The following is an 18,364-nucleotide window of genomic DNA, read 5'->3' on the forward strand; positions in this document are numbered from 1 at the left end:
AATGGGTTTGGAAGGGACTGCATGAGGAGCTTTGGCGAATTTCTGCCGTGCATCTTGTGGATCGTACACAGTGCTGCTGAGGCCGCTCATCATTGGTGGTGGAGGGAGTGGATGATTGTCGATATCGTGTCAGTCAACTGGGCTGCTTTGTCCTGGATGGAGTCAAGCTTCTTGCATGTTGTCACAGATGCAGCCATCCTGGTAAATGGGGAGCGTTCCATCACAGTCCTGACTTATGCCTTGTAGACAGTGGACACGTTCTGGGGAATCAGGAGGTGGGTGAGCCGCCGCAGCATTCCTCACCTCTGACCTGCTCTTGTAGTCACTGTGTTTGTGTGGTGCGTCTGGTTCAGTTTTTGTTCAAAGCTCACCCCCACGACGGTGACAGTGTGGGATGCAGTGAATGTAACAAATTGTTTGTCAAGGGGTGGTTGTCTCTTGTTGGTGACGGTCATTGCCTGGTATTTCTGTGGTGTGAATGTAACTTCCACTTGTCTGACCAAGCCTGGATATTGCCCAGATCTAGTTGCATTTGGACAAGGACTGCTTTAGGATCTGAGGAATCATGAATGATGCTGAACATTGTGCAATCATCAGGAACATCCCAACTTCTGGCCTTATGATGAACGCAAGTTCATTGATGAAGCAGCTGAAGATGGTTATATCGGACACTGCCACGAGAAACTCCTGCAGGGATCCCCTGGAGCGAAGATATCTGACCTCCAATAAGATCGTTCATTTTTCTGCGTGCCAGGTATGAGTCCAGCAAGTGGAGAATTTGTCCCCTTATACCCATTGAGTCCAGTTTTGCTCGGGCTTCTTGATGCCACACTTGGTCAAATGTAGTCTTGTTGTAAAGGGCTGGAGCTCTCACTTCCTCTCTGGAATGCAGCTGTATTGTCCATGTTTGAACCAAGGCTGTAATGAGGTCAGGAGCTGAGCTGCCCTGACGTAACCCAAACTGGCCGTCGCTGAGCATGTGCTGCCTGATAACAATGTTACTGACACCTTCTATCACTTTCCTGATGATTGAGTACAGCCTGATAGGGCAGTATATGGCCAGGTTGGATTTGTCCTATGTTTTAAATACAGCACATACGTGGGCAATTTTCCACATTGTCGGGTAGATACCAGTGTTGAAACTGGACTGCAACAGCTTGGCACGGGGAGCGGCACGTTCTGGAGCACAAGTCTTCAGTATTATTGCCAGAATATTGTCAGGGCCTGTGACCTTTGCAGTATCCAGTGTCTGCAAGTGTTTCCTGACATCACGTGGGGTGAATTGAATTTACTGAAGACCGGTATCTGTGATGCTGGCGGAGCACGAGATGAATCATCCACTTGGCCCTTCTGGCTGAAGATTGCTATCTTTTGCACTGATGTGCTGGGCTCTTCCATCATTGAGGATGGGGATATGTGTAGAGTCTTCACGTCCAATCAGTTGTTTAATTGTGCACCACAGTAAATGACGAGATGTGGCAGGACTGCAGAGCTCAGATTTGATCTATTGATGGTGGGATCACTTTGCTGTGTCTATCACTTGCTGGCTATGCTGTTTGGCGGCTTCACCAGGTTTCTTTATTTATTCATTCACAGGACAAGGGCATCATAGAATAGAATCAGAGAATCCCTACAGTGTTTTGGTATTTCCAGGGGGTCCCGGGAGGGGTGGTGTGTCGGTATTTCCAGGGGGTCTCAGGGATTATGTCAAGACTTACAGTGGGTCGCAGGGAGTTTGTCTGTACAGGGATCTGGGGCTGTGTGTCCGTATTTCGAGGAGCTCCTGGGGAATGTGTCAGTGTTTAGAGGGGACCCTGGGAAATGTGTCATTATATACAGGGAGTCCCAGGGAGTTTCTCAGTGCTGAAAGCGGGGACAGGGAATGTGTCAATATTTGCAGCTGGTCCCGGGGAATATGTCAGTATTTACAAAGGGTCCTGGGGAGTGTGGCAGTATTTTCAGGTGTTCTCTGGGACTTTGCCAGTATTTAAAGGGTGTCGAGGGAATATGTCAGTATTTAGAGGGCTTCCCGAGGAGTGTGACAGAATTTACAGGGGTCCCGGTGATTGCATCAGTATTTGCAGGGTGTCCCAGGGAGAGTATCGGTATCCGGGGGTGGAGTGTGTCAGTGTTTACGGGATTTCCGGGCTGTGTATCGGTATTTACAGGGGGAATGGGGAATGTGTAATTATTTCCAGGGGGTCCTGGGAGTTTATCAGTGTTTACGGGGGTTCCGTGGAATGTGTCAGTGTTTCGGTGAAGTCCCAGGGAATGTGTTCGTGTTTAGAGGGGTCCTTGGGAAATGTGTCCGTATTTACATGCAGCCCCAGGGAGTTTCTCAGTATTTACAGCGGATTCCAGGGAATGTGACAGTAGTTACAGTGTGTCGTGAGGTGTGTGTCGGTATTTACGGGATATCCCAGTATTTGTGGTTAGTTGCGCAGAGTGTGTCTATACGTACAAGGGTCCGGGTATGTGTGTCAGTATACAGAGGAGGCCGAGGGAATTTTTCAGTGTATAAAGCGGGCCCTGGGAAATGTGTCAGCGTTCACAGAGGGTCCCTGGGAGTGTGGTGGCATTTTCAGGGATTCTCAGGTACTATGTCAGTATTTACAGGGAGTCCTGCGGAGCGTGTCAGAATTTATAGGGGCTCGGTGCATACTGACACACTCCCCTGGAATCCCTGTAAACACTGGCACACTCCCTGGGACCACCTTGAAATACTGTAGCTCTCCCTAACACCCGCTGAAAAAACAAAGTCCACGGGCCCCCCTGGAACTACTGACGCTCTCCCCAAGTCTCCCTGTCAATCCTGACACAATCCCTGAGATGCCCTGTAAATACTGACCCTCCATGGGACCGCCTGTAACTACTGACACACTCCCGGGAGCACCTGTAAATAATTACAAATTCCCCGGAACACCCTGTAAATACTGACACTCTCACCAAGAGCCCCTGTCAATACTGACACAGTCCCTGAACCCCTGTAGGTCGCGGGAATTTTTCAGTATTTAAAGGAGGCCCCGGGAAATGCGTCAGTCTTTGCAGAGGGTCCCAGGGACTGTCAGTATTTTCAGGATTTGCTGGGACTGTGTCAATATTTACAGGGGGTCCCACGGAGTGTGTCAGTTTTCCAGGTGATTTCAGGGGCTTTGTCAGTATTTCCAGGGGGTCACACAGATGTGTCAATATTTACAGTGTCCCCCCGGGGACTCTGTTGGTCTTGACAGGGGATGACCAGGTCGTGTGTCAATATTTACAGGGTGTCACAGGTTGTGTGTGTGTGTCAATATTTACAGGGTGTCCCTGTGAATGTGTGTGTGTGTGTGTGTGTGTGTGTGTGGGTATTTACAAAGAGTCCCTGAGGAGTGTGTCAGTGTTCATTGTGAGTCCAGGAGAGACTGTCAGTATTTATAGGACGTCCAGGGAGACTGTCAGTCTTTACAGGGGGTCCTCAGGAGTTTGTCAGAGGGTGAACGCTGAGGCAGCGCCTCATTATGCAGGTGTCAGAATTCAGATAGTGTCCCTTGATGAGAGGGTCAGTACTGAGGTATTGCAGCTCTGTGAGCAGGTCAGTTCTTAACCAGTGTCTCGTTGTCAAGTGGTCAGTCCTGAGGCAGTGACTCCATGCTGGATGGTCAGTGTTGAGGAAGTGCCTCATTGTTAGAGGAACATTACGGAGGGTAAGTCTCAAGGTAATGGTGACAGAGCTGAGACAGAGCCACATGATCAGAGATTCAGGGCTAAGGGATTGACTCAATCACAGCATTGTCTTGAGGCAGTCCCTCTTTGTGAGAGGTTTAGTTCTGATGGAGCGCATTTGTCAGAGGCGATCCATACTGATCCAGTGCCTCATTGTCGTGGGGTCAGACTGAGAGGCTGCTAAACAATTATCAAGTCAGTTGTGACATATTACAGTTCTATCCTGGGGTCAGTCCTGACAGAGTGCCTCATTGCCAGAGTATCAGTCCTGAGGTATTGAAGCGCTGTCTGAGCATCAGGGGTAGGGAGTGCCTCATTGTCTCAGGGTCAGAAATGTGGGAGTGCGTTATTGTCAAAGGGTCAATGCTGAGGGAGTGCTGCCATTTAAGGGGGACAGAATTAAGGAAGTTGCTCACATTTCAAGGGCCAGGACTGAAATAGTTTTGCACTGGGATGTCAGTGTGGAGGAAGGGCCTCAGAAGCAGCGGGTCAGTATGACGGTTTCCCTTATTGTCAGGGGGACAGTTCTGAGGCACTGACTCGTTGTCAGAGGGTCAGTACGGAGGTATTGAATCACTGTCAGCGTATCAGAACTGTGGGGCTGTTTTATTGTCACAGCTTCAAAACTGACGCAGTGCCTCATGAAAAATGGGTTCGAATTGCGAGAGACCCACACATTACACAATCAGTAATGATGTATTGCAGCATTGTGAGATGGTCAGAATGAGAGAGGGCCTCATTGTCACAGGGTCTGCACTGAGCGATTTCATCATTTTCAGGCACTCCGTACCGAGGCAGAGCCTCAGTGTGATCGGGTCAGAATTGAGGGAGTGCCACTTGATTACGGGGGCAATACTGAGGTCTTGCAGTTCTGTCAGGTGGTCAAATCTGATGGAGCTCCTCATTGTCAGGAGATCAGCACTGTCAGAGCAGAAGGGCTGAGGTGTTACAGGTCTATGAGAGGTCAGTACGACGGGAGTGCCTCATGATCAGAGGTCCAGTACCGAGGGAGTGCACAATCGTCAGACTGTCAGTACTGAGGGAATGCCTGATTGTTCAAAGGGTCAGTACACAAGGAATGTCTCAATGTAATGTATGATTAGAGATGCAGTGCTGAAGGAGTGCCTCATTCTCAGTGTCAGTTCTGAGGCAGGGTCACATTGCTGGAGGGTTGTTCTGACTTGGTGCATTAGTAACAGAGGGTCAATACTGAGGCAGCATCTCATTTTAGGGGCTTAGAATTCATGGGTGCTACATAATTAGGAGGTTAGCCCCGAGGTATTGCAGCTCAGGTGCGGTCATTAGTGAGGGGGGAGTGCAACATTGTCAGGGGTCAATTCTAAGGTGTCAGAAAAAGTCCTCCCAGAAACATCAGCAGGACTTGACAAAATCTGTACAAGTGAAGCAATGCCTGGCCCGTTAAATAAGAGCAGGTTTGTTGGAGCCGACATAAACGATAGACCTCAGTGTAATGGAGGAAGCATTGAGGGAGTCCTGTACTGATAATACAAGATAATAATTCATACATAATTGCAGCATTGTCAGAGGATCAGAACAGCCAGAGTGCATGATTATGAGAGACTGAACACAGAGGAGGAGCTTCATTGGAACGGGTTCAGAATTAATGGTGAGCAACACATTCACAAGGTCAGTACGGAAGTATTGCATTTCTATTGGAGGCTCAATACTGAGGAATTACCTCTGTCAGAAGTTCGTACTTTGTCAGGAGTGAGGAATTGTGGCATTGTCACTGTGTTGGTCTGAGAAAGTGCCTCTTTATCAGAGGGTCAGAATTGATGGGAGTGCTACATGATTAGATGCTCAGGACTAACAGATTGCAGGACTGTCGGCGGGTCAGATCTGTGGGAGTGATCATTGTGAGATGGTCGCTGATGTCCAACCCTAAAACACAGAGCGCCCTGTAAATAACTCCTTAAAAAAAAGGCCCCTTTCACTAAACCCGAAAACAGAGCCCCCGTATCTAAGTCCGAACACACAGAACCCACTAAATTACTCCTAAAACACGAAGCTCACTGTGAATAAACCCCAAACACAGATGGCCCTGTAAATGAACACTAAAGAATAGAGCCTCCTAAAACAAACAGCACCCGTGAAATAAAGCCGAAAACACAGGAACCCCAGTGTATAAACCCTGACATTCAGAGCCCCCTGTAGATAAACACTAAAAAAAAGTAAAAACTAAAAGGAACTGTGGATACAGTAAAATCAGGAACAAAAACAAAATTGCTGGAAAAGCTCAGCCCTCACGCTAGCCCAATCCGGCACTCAGCAGAGCCTCAGGCCCAAACTAAACCAAGCTTCAGCCGCACTCCTCGCCCTCACACACGGAGCCGCCTGCACAGAGACCCTCAAACGCCTTTCTCTCATCCGGAAAAAGCGGGCTTCACTGTAAATAACCCCTAAAACACAGAGTCCTGTTTAATCAAACTTCTACAATATCAACTTCACCCCCTGTAATTATACGCTCAAATACAGAGACCCCTTTAAATGAACACGAACACATATCCCCCAGGAAGTAAAAGGTGAAATACCGGGTTCCTTCGAAACAAAGCCGAAGGCACAGAGCACCTGTCAATACACCCCAACATCGAGCCGACCTGTATATTATCCGTAAAACAGGGCCCCTTACAAATAAACCCTAAAAGACAGAGCTGGCTGTAAGTAAAGAGCCCCTTGTAAATAAATACCAAAACACACAGTAAAAACCGGAAGAACTGTGGATGCTGCAAATCAGGGAAAATATCCAAAGTTGCTGGAAAAGCTCAGCAAGTCTGACAGCATCTGTGAGGGAAAAGAAAGAGTTAACGTTTTGGGTCAGGTGATCCTTCCTCTGAACCTCTGGCTGGTGCGTCTTCAGTTATGCAGGGTGAATTGCTTTAAAATATCCTTTTTCTGTGAGGCTCTATAACATTATAATAGAAAAACATCAGAACTAAGCAGGAGTAGGCCATCCGGCCCCTCGAGACTGCCCCGCTGTTCAATAAGATCCTGGCTGATCTTTTTGAGACTCAGCTCCACTCACCCACTCGCTCACCATAAGCCTAAATTCCTTTCATGTTCATAACGTGATCTGGTCTTGCCTTAAACACATTCAGCGAGGTAGTTTCAACTGCTTCACTGGGCAGGGTATTTCACAGATTGACAACCCTTTGGGTGAAGAAGTTCCTCCTGTCCTCAGTCTGACATCTGCTTCCTTTTATTTTGAGCTATACCCGCCTCCTCCTCGTTTCACCTGCCAGTGGAAACAACCTCCCTGTCTCCACCTTATCTATTCCCTTCATAATCTTGTATGTTTCTATAAACTCTCCCCTCATTCTTCTGAATTCCACTGAGTATAATCCCAGCCAACTCAGTCTCTCCTCATATTCCAACCCTCTCAACTCTAGAATCAACCAAGTCAGTCTCCTCTGTGCCCCCTCCAGTGAGAGTATATCCCTTCTCAAGTCAGGAGACCAAAACTGCACACAGTAGTCCAGGTGGAGCTTCATCAGGACCCTATACAGCTGCAGCATAGCCTCCCTGTTTTTAAACTCCATCCTTCTCGCAATGACAGACAAAATTCTATTTGCCTTTATAGTTACCTGCTGCAATGTTACTTTTAGCGATTCCTGCACAACGACACCCAAGTCACTTTACACAGTAACATGCTGCAATTTTTTTACCATTTGAACCATAGCCTACTTTGTTGTTATTCCTATCAAAATGGATGACCTCACATTTATTGACATTGAACTCCATCTGCCAGACCATTGCCCACTCACTTAGACTGTATAACCATCTGCAGGCCTTCAGTTCTTCTGCACACTTTGCTCTACCGCTCATCTTAGTGTCATCTGCAAATGTTGACACACCACACTTCATCCCCGACTATAAATCATATGTATCAATTGTAAACAATTGCAGTCCCAACACTGATCCCTGAGACACACTACTAGCCACTGACCGCCAACCAGATAAACACTCATTTACCCCTACTCTTTGTTTTCTGCTAGTCAATCAATCCTCTGTCCATGCCAATACATTACCTGTAATGTCATGCAACTTTATCTCATGTCGCAGCCTTGGCATCTAGTCAAATGCCTTCTTGAAATCCAGATACATGATATCCACAGGTTCCCCATTGTCCACCATGCAAGTATGTCCTCAAAGAATTCCACCAAATTAATTAAACATGACCTCCCCTTCATGAGCCCATGCTGGCTGTTCCCAATGAGACAATTTATATCCAGTTGTCTTGCTATTATCTTCCTTAATGATGGATTCACGCATTCTCCCAACAACCGAAATTAAGCTAACTGACCTATAGTTACGTGCTTTTTGGAAAACAGCCAATGTGACACCACTGTTTAAAAAGGAAGTTTACAATCTGCGGCAACCAGCCCAGATTCCAGTGAATTTTGGTAAATAATTACTGGTGCAAGCCTCTTTACTATACTGTTGTACAAAAGGTCCTCTTTACCAATGCGCCCACAAGCACTACATATTAGCGCTCTCACGCTCTCATTCATTCATAACTTTACTGACCTCTTACTGGCATAGCTTGTTTAATATTACCGCATTTCATTCAAAAAATTGCCAGCTAGTCATACCTTTCACTATGAAAGGGAGGCTGAATTAAAATGCTCCTTCCACCCCATTTACAGCCCTTTCACAGTTTTAATCCTCACGGCTTTATTTTGCTGACAGCTGCAAAACGTGTGTCTACATCAGTGTCTATCCCTGAGTACATGTTAATTTTCTAACCTATTCAGAACAATACCATCGTGTCATCGTTTGAAGAAGCATAATATTAATCAGCCCTCAGCAACCGTCTCCCAGGACTTGAATAGCTTGCAGGATATCAGACAAGTTTTCTGCATTAGCAGAGATAGTAGGAACAGCAGATGCTGGAGAATCTGAGATAACAAGGTGTAGAGGTGGATGAACACAGCAGGTCAAGCATCAGAGGAGCAGGAAGATTGATGTTTCAGGCCTAGATGCTTCTTCAGAAATTGGGAAGGGGAAGGAGGTTCTGAGATAACGAGAGAGAGGGGGAGACGGATAGAAGATACATAGAGGAGAAGGTAGGTGGAGAGGAGACAGACAGGTCAAAGAGGTGGGGATGGAGCCAGTAAAGGTGAGGGTAGATGGGGATGTAGGAAGGAGCTGGGTCAGTCCAGGGAGGATGGACAGGTCAAGGGAGCGGGATGAGGTTAGTAGGTAGGAGACGGAGGTTGGGGCTTGAGGTAGGAGGAAGGACAAGGGTAGGGAGGCAAGGGCGAGCTGGGCTGGTTTTGGGATGCGGTGGGGGAGGAGAGATTTTGAAGCTTATGAAGCCCACATTGACACCATTGGGCCGCAGGGTTCCCAAGCGGAATATGAGATGCTGTTCCTGCAACCTTTGGGTGACATCGTTGTGGCACTGCAGGAGGCTCAAGATGGACATGTCGTCTGAGGAATGGGAGGGGGTGTTGAAACAGTTCGCGACTGGGAGGCGCAGTTGTTCAGTGCGAACTAAGTGTAGGTATTCTGCAAAGCGGTCCCCAAGCCTCCACTTGGTTTCCCCAATGTAGAGGATGCCACAACGCGAGCAGTGGATGCAGGAGACCACATTGGCAGATGTGCAAGTGAACATCTGCTTGAGGTGGAAAGTGTTCTTAGGGCCTGGGATGGGGAGTGAGGGGAGTGGTATAGGGGCAGGTGTAGCACTTCTTGCAGTTGCAGGGAACAATGTGCCAGCTGTATTGGGGCTGGAGGGGAGTGCGGAGCAGACAAGGCAGTCACAGAGACAGTGGTCCCTCCAGAAAGCAGATAAGGGTGGGGAGGGAGATATGTCTTTGGTGGAGTCGGATTGAAGATGATGGTTGGAGGATGATACGTTAGATCCAGAGGTTGGTGGCGTGGTACGTGAGGATGAGGGGGATTGTGTTTTGGTTGTTATTGCGGAGAGGGGGCATGAATTACGGGAAATGTGGGAGACGCGGTCAAGGGCGTTCTCGGCCACTGTGGGAGTCGTGGGGAGGATTTGCGGTCCTTGAAATATTAGGAAACCTGAGATGTATTGGAGTGGAATGCCTCATCCTGGGAGCAGGTGTGGTGGAGGTGAAGGAATTGAGAACAGGGGATGTTATTTTTGCAGGAAGGTGGGTGGGAGGAGATGTATTCTAGGTAGCTGTGGGAGTCGGTGAAATAGATATCAGTTTCTAGGTGGTTGCCGGAGATGGAAACAGAGAGGTCCAGGAAGGTGAGACAGGTATTAGAAACAGTCCAGGTGAACAGGTATTAGAAATAGTCCAGGTGAACTTATGGTTGGAGTGGAAGGTGTTGGTGAAGTGGATGAACTGTTCAAGCTCCTGGTGGGAGCACGAGGCGACGCCGATACAGTCGTTAAGTTATTGAGGAAGAGGTGGGTTTCGGGCCAGTGTCGCTACGGAAGAGGGACTGTTCCATGCAACCCACAAAAAGGCAGGCATAGCTTGGGCCCATGCGATGTTTCTTGTGACTGCAGCCCCCTGGCGGCCCGCCCGTGGTGGTGCTCATCTTTGCTGCGATCTGCCGGCTCGGTCCCCGAAAGGCAGCATCGGTTCCCCATCTCCACCCTCCCGACAAACCAACCCTTTAAAGGCGGAAGGCACCCACCCCTTATCATAAAGGTCAGGTTGCGGGGTGGGGGGGCACGGCGAGAGGGTGCCAGAGGCTGCTTTTATTTTGGCGCAACCCTAATCTGGGGGTTATCTAGCATTCCCGCACCCGCAGAAATAGGGATTATGGGTGCACACCGCTAATTTTGGATTCCTCTTTCGAATAAAAAGTAGAGGGGGAGTGTGAATAGGGTTTTGGGATGGGGGATGGGATAGGGTGTGGGTGTGGGGGTGGGGGTGTAGGTCGGGTTGGGGGAGAGGGGGAAGAAGGTGCCCCTCTCCTTCCATTTAAGGGTGCGTACCCACAATTTGGCCCCTTAGGCTCTTTCCTGTTCTGGTTAGGGTTAGGCCAATGGTGAAGGTTAGGGTTTGGGCTGAGGCTCGGGTGAGGGCTGATGCCTGGCACTCCCTCCATACTGACCCTCGAATATGTATGTACACCCTAAAACACAGAGTTTCCGGTAAATATGCCCTAAATCACAGAGTACCGTGTAAATCAGCCCAAAAAAGAGAGGGCCCTGAAGATAAGCCCTGTAACGCTGAGTTCACTGTAAATAAACCCTAAAACACAGATCACTGTAAACAAACCCAAAGACACAGAAAACCCTGTAAATAAACCATGAAATACAGAAAACCCTGTGAATAAACTCTAAAAACACAGATCTCACTGTAAATAAACCCTAAACACAGATCTCACTACCGACAAACCCTCAATCAGAGAGCTCCCTGTAAGTAAACCCTAACGCAAAGCTAGCTGTAAATAAACCCTAAAACACAGTGCCCTCTGTAAACAAGCTCTAAATCAGAGCTCACTGTAAATATTCCCTAAAACACGGAGATCACTGTAAAAAAGAAACTCAGAACAAAGAGCCACTCGTAAATTTTCCTAAAACACAGAGTCCCTTGTAAAAAGCCCGAAAACACAGAACCTCCTGTAAATAAAACCTAGAGCACAGAACCTTCTGTAAATAAACTATTAAACACAGTAACAAAGTTGCTGGAAAAGCTCAGCAGGTCTGACAGCATCTGTGGAGGAGAAAAATGAGTTAACTTTTCGAGCCTAGGTACCCTTCCATTCTGAGGAAGGGTTGCTGGACCTGAAAAGTGAACTCGTTTTTCTCCTCCACAGATGCTGCCAGACCTGCTGAGCTTTTCCAGCAACTTTGTTTTTGTTCCTGATTTACAGCATCCACAGTTCTTTTGGTTCTTATTAAACACAGAACCCACGTTAGATAAAACCTAAAGCACAGAGCTCAAGTACATAAAGTACATAACCATAAACGCACAGCCCCCAGTACATAAGATTTAGGGCTGAGGCTAGGTTTCTTGTTTATGCAAGTGTGAACATTAGGGCTGAGGCTAGGCTTAGGTTTAAAGCTGGTGTTATCTCTGAGGGTAGCGTGGAAGAAAGCAGCTTTGCATTCCCAGAGACAGAGCTGAGGGAGAGCATCTGTGTATTCCATAGGAGGCACGGGAACCATTGTAACCTTAACAGATCAAATAATATGACAGATTAGTTTACAATTAAAGATCATTGTGACTGTGGTCACAAGGTGAAGAGCTGGATGAACGCAGCAGGAAAAGCAGCAACAGAGGAGCAGGAAAGCTGACGTTTCGGGCCGAGACCCTTCTTCAGAAATGGGGGAGGGGAAGGGGGTTGTGAAATAAATAGGGAGAGAGGAGAGGCCGATAGAAGACGGATAGAGGAGAAATTAAGTGGGAGGACGGGATAGGTGGGAGGAAGGACAGGTTAGGGAGGCAGGGACCAGCTGGGCTGGTTTTGGAATGCGGTCGGGGAGGGGAGATTTTGAAGTTTGTCAAGTCCACATTGACACCATTGGGGTACAGGGTCCCTAACCTGTCATTCCTCCCACCTCAAAACCCAGCCCCATCTCCTACCTACTAACCTCATCCTGCCCCCTTGGCCTGTCCATCCTCCCTGGACTGACCTATCTCCTCCCTAACTCCCACCTACATTCACCTTTACTGGCTCCATCCCTGCCTCTTTGGCTTGTCTGTCTCCTCTCCACCGATCTTCTCCTCTATCCATTTTCTGTCTGCCTCCCCCCTCTCCCTATTTATTTCAGATCCCCCTCCCCCTACCATTTCTGAAGAAGGGTCTCGCCCAAAACGCCAGCCTTCCTGCTCATTTGCTGCTGCTTGGCCTGCTGTGTTTATCCAGCTCTACACCTTGTTAACCCTGTAAATATGCTCTCAAGCACAGACACCCCTTTAAATAAATCCTAAGAAGGGTCATTCAGGAAATAAAATGTAAAAGAAACCATAAAAGCCAGAGTCCCTGTTAATAAAGTGTAAAACATAGAGCTCCGAGTAAATAAATCCTGAAACACAGTGCCCCCTGCAAATCCTCCCTTAAACTAAGCCTCCTGCAAATAAACTCGCAGAGGCGACTGTAAACAAACCCCAAAACACAGGACCTCCAGTTAATAAAGCCTAAAACAGAAGGCCCACTGTAAATCAACATGAAAAAACACAGCTCCCACTGCAGCACTGCGAATTAGTCGGATTGAGTTAGTACCTCAGTCAGCAAGTCAGTTCTGAGGCAGGGCCTCTTTGTCAAAGAGTCAGATTTGAGGGAGTACCATTGGATGATGGTTATTGCAGCACTGTGAGAGTACTGGAGTGAGAGAGCACCTCACTGTCAGAGGGTCAGTACTGAGGGGGTACCTCACCGTCAGCGAATCAGTACTGAGGGAGTACGTCACTGTCAGACGGTCAGTACTGAGGGAGTGCCTCACTGTCAGAGAATCAGTACCGAGGGAGTACCTCACTGTCAGATGGTCACTACTAAGGGAGTACCTCACTGTCAGAGAATCAGTACTGAGGGAGTACCTCACTGTCAGAGGGTCAGCATTGAGGGAGTTCCTCACTGTCAGACAATCAGTACTGAGGGAGTACCTCACTGTCAGAGGGTCAGTACCGAGGCAGTACCTCACTGTCAGAGAATCAGTACTGAGGGAGAACCTCACTGTCAGAGGGTCACTACTGAGGGAGAACCTCACTGTCAGAGGGTCACTACTGAGGGAGAACCTCACTGTCAGAGGGTCAGTACTGAGGGAGAACCTCACTGTCAGAGAATCAGTACTGAGGGAGTACCTCACTGTCAGAGGGTCACTACTGAGGGAGAACCTCACTGTCAGAGGGTCAGTACTGAGGGAGAACCTCACTGTCAGAGGGTCAGTACTGAGGGAGCACTTCATTGTCAGAGGGTCAGTACTGATGGAGGACCTCACTGTCAGCGAATCAGTACTGTTGTCATGTTCGTTTTCGGAGACCCTCACGGATTTGTTGCAACAACAAGACACTGACCTGTTTAGGAAAACACGAATCCTTTTATTACCAAGCAAGTACAAGCTGTGGAGAATCACAGTACTTAACCCGGCACAGAGCGCAGAGTCTCGCAGGTAATTCTCCCCGAGCAGCGGACAGTCCCCGCTCTTCATACTTTACAAAATACATGATGCACATTTTACAATTACATGATACCTAAAATAATTACTACAACAGACAAAGACAGGATACCAAACAATTATTACATCAAGAACGTGAAAGACCAGGATGTAGTCCCGAAGATAATAAAATGTGAGGCTGGATGAACACAGCACATCTCAGGATGCTGCTGGACTTGCTGTGTTCGTCCAGCCTCGCATTTTATTATCTTGGATTCTCCAGCATCTGCAGTTCCCATTTTCACAGGATATAGTATCGATTGCTCTTGAAGTGGCTGCTGATGGCATGAGGCGATTTCAAGTTGTTATCCGGACAGATTGTTCTAACCAGACACACTGACAACTTGAAATCACAAATTCAGTGCCCTGGCCCCTTTGTCAGCGACAGAAATTGCATGCTTTAGAAGTTTCACACCTTTACAAATGTTCCCCACCGAAACCTATTTGACACAGTTTAATTCTAATTGTATTCAGTCAGGAAGCTTCAGACAGTGTCTGCATACCGATGTGTGGGAAGACAAAGAGTTACAAAAGTTTTACACTGAATTCCTAGCTGGGCAGGAAGCTTCAGGGCAGTGCCTGCATCCCTGTGCGTAGGCAGATAAAAGACTTTAATTTGTAGAAGTATAGAAATCAATGGGATGTTATACAATAACATCTCATTGTGAGAGTACCTCATGGTCAGAGGGTCAGTACCGTAGACGTGCAGTGTTGTCTGACTGCCAATCGGGTCAGGATTGGGGGCTCTTACAGGGACAGGACTGAGGTATTTGAAATAGGGCAATGACTGGTGTGGATCCTTTTTATTTTTTTAAAATTAGACGACACCAGAAAGATTATCAACCCGATGTGATTTGATTGGGCTGACAATCAGTTGATGACAGCGGAAAGGTCAGTGGCCTGATTACCGCGGCCGGGACTTGAGATTTCACTATTGCCGACCTTCTCATTCTTCTCACTCAATTTCACGGAAGAGCTGTTTTGAGAGAGAGTAGGAACTTTCTGAAACTGATCGCGGGCCCTAGTCAATATGTATCTAACAGAGATGTGGTAAAGCAGAAACTTGTTTGATGTCCCGCCAGCTATTCAAGTCCTGGGAGACGTTTGTTGAGGGCTGATTAATATTATAATTATTCATAGTTTCGGGTGACACGATGGATGGGAAGATATTGTTCTGAATAGATTAGAAAATTAACATAGTCAGGGATTGACTCTGATGTAGACACAGGTTTGGACACTGTCAGGAACACGAGTTCAAACTGTGAAAAGGCAGTAATGCGTGGAAGGAACATTTTAATTTATAGTCTCCCTTTATTAGTGAAAAGTATGGCAAGATCATGAATGAATGAATGAAATGCGTAACAGGAAACAGAGGACCCTAGTGAGTGGTCAGTAAAGTTATGAATGAATGAGAGCGCGATCGTGGTCACATGGAGCGCTGTGGGTTCTTCGGTAAAGAGGATATTTAGTACAACAGTAAAGAGGCTTATGATATAATGTCACAGAAAAACCACACAAAAGGATATTTGAAGGCGATGGGCCCTGTATCACTAAAGACACACCAGCCAGCCTCCGGAAGCCTTGTTAAGTGCTAACCGATATGAGTAAACAGGGCAGACCACAGGATATTCAGGGGCAAAGGTTACAAGATTAATAAGTGACCACTTTTCTGAAGAAGGGTCTAGGCCCGAACCATCAGCCTTCCTGCTGCTGGGCCTGCTGTGTTCATCCGGCTCAACACCTTGTTCTCTCAGACCACGTGAGCGAACGAGTTTGGCGTGTTTGAGTCTGACTGGTAAATATGTGATACACAACCATTTGATGTTACTGACTGCCTGGTGAATTGAAAACTGAAATAACTGCGGATGCTGCAAATCAGGAACAAAAACAAAGTTTCTGGAAAAGCCCAGCAGAACTGAGGGAGGTTCTGTGGAAGGGTCACCGAACCGGAACCGGTTAGCTCTGTTTTTCAACTGACAAATGCTGCCAGACCTGCTGAGCTTTTGCAGCAACTTTGTATTTTTTTTCTGATTTCCAACATCCGCAGTTTTTTTGGGTTTTTACTCAGTGTTTTAGGGTTTATTTACAGGGCGCTCTTCATTTATCGCGAGCTCTGTCTTTTAGGGTTTATTTGTGAAGGGCCCTGCCTTACAGATAGTTTACAGGTCGGCTCAGTATTCGGGTGCATGAAGAGGTGCGCTGTGTTTTCGGCTTTATTCAGCCGTGTCTTTTCCTCTCTACTTCCTGGGGGATGTGTGTTCGAGTTCTTTTTAAAGGGGTCTGTGTGTTTGAGTGTACAATTGTAGGGGTCTCTGTGTTTTACAGTGTCCTGTATGTTTTTGACTTAATTTACAGGGTAGATCTGTGCTTTGTGGCTTATTTGCAGGGGGCTCTGTGTTGCAGTGCTTATACACTGGCGGGGGGGAGTTCTCTGTTTTCGGGTTTATTTACAATGAGGCCTGTGTTTTAGGGTTATTTACAAAGAGCTCTGTGATTTAAGATTTACATAGAAAGGCTGTATTCTAAGGTTTATTTGCAGAAAGCAGTGTAGTTTAGGATTTATTTCCAGTGAGCTCTAGGCTTTAGCATTTATTTACAGGAGGATCTTCATTTCATGGTTTTGTTACGGTTGGGTCTTTGTTTAAAAAAAACCCTGAAACAATGAGCTCCGTGTCTTATGGTCTAATTACAGTGCCATCTGTGTTTTTGAGTTTATTTGCAGAGCATTCTGTGTTTTGGGGTTTATTTCCAGGAGGCTCTCTGTTTTAGGGTTTGTTTGCAGGATCCTCTGTGTTTTAAGATTTAATTTACATGGGTGTTTTTCCTGCTTATTTGCATGGGTACTCTCTGTTTGAGGCACTGGCTGAGTACTGACCTTCTGACAATGTGGTACTCATTCAGATCTGATCCTCCAGCAATGAGGTACTGTGTCAGAACTGATCCGCTGACAGTAAAGCACTGCCCCCTCAGTTCTGACCCTCTGACAGAGCTGCAATCGTTCAGGACTGAACTTCTAATCATGTTGTACTCCATCAACTCTGAACCCAATGCATTGAGGTACTGACTCAGTATTTACTGTGTGCAAGTAATATACTCACTCAGAACTAACCCTCTAGCAATGTGAGCCTGCCTCAGAACTTACCCTGTAACAATGAGGCACTGACCTCAGCACCAAATCTCTAATTACTTGGCTCTCCCCAGTTTTGAGGCACTCCTTCTGTACTGACCCATGAACAATGAGGCACACACTCAAGAATGATCCTTCATTGAGGTATCACCTTATAACAGAGCTGCTGACATCTTTGGACTGTGTCTGATAATGAGGCACTGACTTGGTTCTGACCCTCTCACAATGAGGCATTCTCTCAAGTCTTACTGCATTAAAATGAGGCACGCTCTGACTGATCTGAAATGCCTCAGTCTAAACCCTCTGACTAATCTGAAACACCACTTCTTAGACCCTCTAAATGGCAATCTTTTAATTCTGACACCATAACAGTGAGGGTCTGCCTTGGTGCTGACACTCTGTCAAAGAGACGCTGCCTCAGAACTGAGCTGCTGACAATTAGCCAGTGCCTTAGGTACTGATGAGTGAATAAAAAGGCCCTCTCTCAGCACTGACACTGAAGCAATGAGGTATTGTCACAGAACGAGCCCACAAAGGGCTCATAATTGAGGGAGTGCCTACTGATTGAAGGGTGCGGATTGAGGTGTTGCAGAACTGTCAGAGGGTCAGAACTGAGGTATTGCATCATTGTCAGATGGTCCATTCTGAAGCAGTGCCTCAGTGTCAGAATTGAGGGTATGCACATGTTTAACTCATCAGGAATGAGCTTTATGCAGCTCTATCAGAGGCTCAGCACTGACTGCCTGCCTCATTCTCATCGGATCAACACTGATATATTGAAGCACTGTTAGATCTTCAGTGCTGAGTGGGTCAGAACTGAGGGAGTGCATTGCTGTCAGAGGCAGTGCCTCATTATGCAGGTGTCAGAATTCAAGGCATGCCCCATGAATGGAGGGTCAGGACTGAGGTATTGCAGCTCTATTCAGAACCAGTGGCTCGTTGTCAAGCGGTCAATGCTGAGGCAGCGACTCAATTCTGTATGGTCAGTTTTGAGGAAGTGCCGCATTATTAGAGGGCCAATACGAAGGGTAAGTCTCAATGTAATTGTGACAGAACTGAGACAGAGGCGCATGATCAGAGATGAGATTACCTACAGTGTGGAAACAGGCCCTTCAGCCCACTAAGTCCACACCGCCCGTCGAAGCATCCCAGCCAGACCCATCCCCCTCGAACCCACACACCCCTGAACACTACGGGCAATTTAGCATAGCCAATCCACCTAGCCTGCACATCTTTGGTCTGTGGGAGGAAACTGGAGCGCCCACGTAGGAGGAGGCCCACATAGATAGCGGGAACTGCCGATGCTGGGGAATCTGAGATAACAAAGTGTAGAGCTGGATGAACACAACAAGCCAAGCAGCATCATCCAGCTCGACACCTTTTATCTCAGATTCTTTAGCGTCCATTTTCTGACGAAAGATCTA

General features: G+C 47.2%; 1 protein-coding gene across 6 annotated transcripts in view; it reads left to right on the forward strand.

Moving 5' to 3' along the window:
* Nucleotides 1-18,364, forward strand: part of LOC132209270 (utrophin-like) — a 559,562-nt gene that overhangs the window by 404,767 nt on the left and 136,431 nt on the right. The window contains exon 1 of one of the 6 annotated variants that reach the window (XM_059644401.1): nucleotides 15,793-16,007. The exons of 4 other annotated variants lie outside the window; for them this stretch is intronic. The gene's annotated coding sequence lies outside the window, so the exon portion shown is untranslated. Of the gene's footprint in view, nucleotides 1-15,792; nucleotides 16,008-16,070; nucleotides 16,092-18,364 lie in introns of those variants that run through there. One more of the 6 variants, XM_059644402.1, reaches the window with a different exon arrangement.

The sequence above is a fragment of the Stegostoma tigrinum genome, unplaced genomic scaffold (assembly GCF_030684315.1).
Source record: "Stegostoma tigrinum isolate sSteTig4 unplaced genomic scaffold, sSteTig4.hap1 scaffold_79, whole genome shotgun sequence".
Lineage (NCBI taxonomy): Eukaryota > Metazoa > Chordata > Chondrichthyes > Orectolobiformes > Stegostomatidae > Stegostoma > Stegostoma tigrinum.